This window comes from Phaenicophaeus curvirostris, chromosome 14, assembly GCF_032191515.1.
Source record: "Phaenicophaeus curvirostris isolate KB17595 chromosome 14, BPBGC_Pcur_1.0, whole genome shotgun sequence".
NCBI classification, from domain to species: domain Eukaryota; kingdom Metazoa; phylum Chordata; class Aves; order Cuculiformes; family Cuculidae; genus Phaenicophaeus; species Phaenicophaeus curvirostris.
Window position 1 is genome coordinate 18,723,980 of NC_091405.1, and position 3,593 is coordinate 18,727,572.

At 41.1% G+C, this 3,593-nt stretch overlaps 1 long non-coding RNA gene across 1 annotated transcript; it reads right to left on the bottom strand.

Annotated features, from left to right (window-relative positions):
• Positions 1-231: 231 nt before the first annotated feature.
• LOC138726642 (uncharacterized) lies at positions 232-3,339 on the bottom strand. The gene is made up of 3 exons (XR_011338463.1): positions 2,969-3,339; positions 2,670-2,844; positions 232-300 (listed from the first exon to the last, which is right to left on the bottom strand). It is a non-coding gene; the product is annotated as an uncharacterized lncRNA (long non-coding RNA).
• Positions 3,340-3,593: the final 254 nt, after the last annotated feature.

Consider the following 3,593-nt stretch of genomic DNA (forward strand, 5'->3'; position numbering starts at 1 on the left):
CTTTACATGATTTCCATCCTTTTCAAGACCTTAACGATAAAACCCTCAGTAATCCCATACTCCTGTTCATAGTCACACTGTAACCCAGGATGTAAAGTTCTTGGTCCTAATAAATATCTCCGATTAATCACAGGGAGAGAACAAATGTCCTTTTTACAACGTTAGCTTTACTGACAGCATTTGATAGTCAGCCGTGAGCTCCTCACTCAGCTTTCTCCAATCTTCTTTCCCCTTCCTTGTATTTTTTTATCATGATCTTTGCACTACTTGAATTGTCTCCAAATCCTCGAGATCTTAAACCTAGAAGACCCAAGCCCAAAGTCAGCAGGGTTTTGTTGGCTTCACATTGCGAATCTACAAGCATTCTTACACTTAATTGTATCTGTGCAAGAATGCATAGGCTCAGGTAATCAATAAATTCATCAATAATGTATTAATAATGTATTAATTCCAGTTCACAGCATGGACACACTGTGACTGTAAAATCACTGTCTTGCTACCAATTCCATTTTGTAAAATACTAATTTTGTTGCCCAGTACTAACATGCTTGCTGCCCAAAGAGTGTAAATTTCATTTACTTTCTGTTTTAATACTCAGTTCTAAGATTCTGAGATGCCATCTCTCATTTCGTTAACCTTAAAGTTTACAAATTATCTGCCATTCATGTTTTCTGTCCTTAGACCTCCTCCCTTCCGACTTCCTCTCTTCTTTCCCTAGAATTATGCACACACCTTGGAGAGTTCTAGAGTTCAAACTACTCCTGCAACAGACTATGCAAATTTTATGGCATATGAGAAAGATATCCAGGCCAAGGTCCTAATTCTAATCTTTAAAGACCATTGGATAAGGTCTGTAGCTGTTCCAGGAGTTGCTCATCTCTCCATAAGCTGTGCAACAGCTGACCTCTACAGGGACAGTAGGGCCTTGTCTACTCTGAAAAGACCAATTGATTTCATTGTGGAGGGCAGGAGGATTTGGACCTGGGAGGTTCTGCAGCTGAGCCAGCTGTTTCTCTGGCAGCTGATAGCTGTCATACCAATTTCCCTCAAGATTAATTCCAAGGCAGCTCTAATGGATGGAAGCAATAATGTCAAGTCAAGGCAAAACCTTAAACTAATGGAAGACAGATAGTGTGAACATAGCGGTGCTTCAGCTCTGCAAAATAACCAGCTGGAAAACATTCCCATTCCAAAAAGGCCAAAGGCTATCATAGCAAGGGATGACACCCTTCAGGGCTAAGAAAGGGCATTTTAGTAAAGGATATTCTGTAATGGATGGAGATCAGTTTTGTGACCTGTAGGGTACAATGGTGGATTTACCATTTTACAAATGCCAGCCTCCATTAACAACAGCTGCACAATGACCCACTTATAAAAAAGACAAGTGAAAATTCCATTTTGGAAGACAGCTGCATAGACATTAATATTTCCTAATGAATGTGTAGAGCCTAAATACTGCTGCCTCAGGCACTTATGCCAAAAAGGTTAAGTGGCATGTTTAATAGATAATCTCAATGATTAATTTATCAGAAAGAACCAAGTGGCTAATTTCCCCTAATTGAAATTTTCTGGCATGATAAAAAAATTTCATATATAATTCCACTTCCATTCAAATCTATTGTACTAACTTATTTTATTATGTGAAAGCAAACAAAACTACAGTCTTGAATCCTGCTTTCGTTTCTCAGTAATGGAATGAGATACTTGAGTGGCCGCAGAGAAAGGAGTAAGAGGGTTCTTCTGAGGGCTGATAATAAGAAATGGGACCACATCTTCAAATCCAGTCCCAGATTTCAAATAAAAAAAAAGGAGCCAGATTTGGAGAGTGCTGCACAGCCACCAGCTTTTGGGTTTAGCAGCAGGAGAAAACTGATTGCACGCTCACTACAGTGGGCTAGGTGGAACAGGGCTCACTTGGATCAGCAAAGGAACTCCTACCTTTTATGAGATTGGAACAAATCGAGGCAGGGTCAGGAACAAAGCTTCAGGAACACAGCATGCAGCAACCTGATGTCAGGACTGACCATCCCAGTGTACTAATTCTGAAATATTTAAGCTGATTGTCTATGCCTACATTTTTAAGTATTTCTAACAAATTCAGGTGCCCTCCATTTTTAGAAAGGGTGCCTTACATGGAGGGGTGATTTTTCTACTCAAACTGTGATAGTCAGATACAAACTCTTCTTCAGAGGCAGCACAGAGGGAGCAAACCTCATGCTAAGGGCAGACAGGGAGAAATTGCTCTAAACTGTGCTGGGTAAAGCAGTTAACTATTTGAGGGGAAAAACAGGGACCTGGCATATGCGACAGCAGAGGAAACTTGTAAGGGAAGAAGTAACACAGGTCTTACACAGAACAGAGAACAGCCATGGAGAAATATGGTGTGTGGAAAGTGCCAATGTATATGGTGAAGTCAGTGTCTCCATTATATCCATGGTTTTCCTGCCTTGTCATTTTTGTTCTGGGCTTGCCTTTTCAGTATACTTTTAAAATCTTTCTTGATGGTCAGGACAGGGACCGCAGGTGGTGGTTACTTTGTTTCTGGCTCCCGCTGCCAATTCTTTCTGTGCTTTATTGCTTGCCTATTGGAATGAGTTTCTGTATGTACTAATTGGCTGGTTATAGTCATTGAATGGTTCATATGATCTTTATAAGGTTTTAAAACTCACATGGAGAAATTGTGCAGATTCCACTCCCTTCTCTTTCCATCTCGGGGAGGGGAGGGCGTGGGGGGGTTCTTAAATATTCCTGCTACACACTGGAAGAGGCTTCCCTGTCCTGTCCAGCTGGTTCCCCAGTGATGCCGCAGCCCAGGGCAAACGCCCTGCTAGGAAAACACGGTCTCTGGAAGCAGAAAAGGGTAAAAGCCTACAGCAAGTCAGAGTGGCAGCCCAAAGGCTTCATAGCAGTTCTGCAGCTTTGCTAACTGATACCAACAGATGGCAATACTGCACTGAGAATTCTGTACCTGTGTGCCACCCTCTGGACTTTCCTCTGTCCTTCCCAGGGAACTGCAGAGTGGTTACTGTCTTGTTTTAAACTCCTCTCGTGATGATGTCACACAAACACAGTCGTTCAGGAAAAAAAAAAAATCCAAACATCACGTGTTTTGATGATGACACACAGGGGCAGCGCTTTTATCTCTTAATCTACTGAAGGTAATGGAAAACTCGGTAGTTTCACTGCTGGTTCAGTTAATAATCAACATTTTTAAAGATGACACCCTTAACATACTACAGGTTTGTAGCAAGCACCAAATTCCTTTTGTAATACATGTAAAACTGAAGTTTCAACAGTCGGAAACTATACTTTTTTTAATGAGGCACCTTATTAATTTTAAGAAATACTTACATAAGCCCCACCCCCCACCCCCCAACACAGGCATCCCAAGAACATAAATTGTAGCTGTCAGAGGCGTGGTCCGTAATAGAGATATTTTCCATAAGCATCTTATTGTTACAAATAGCTTTCCTGCTACAAAAAAGGGAGCCAGAGTATAAATGAGCATTAGGCCACCACATTTTAATTACTTGGCATTCTAAATTGGGTAATGGCAGTAAAGTTTAAAAGAGAGGTAAGGAATGCACTAACTT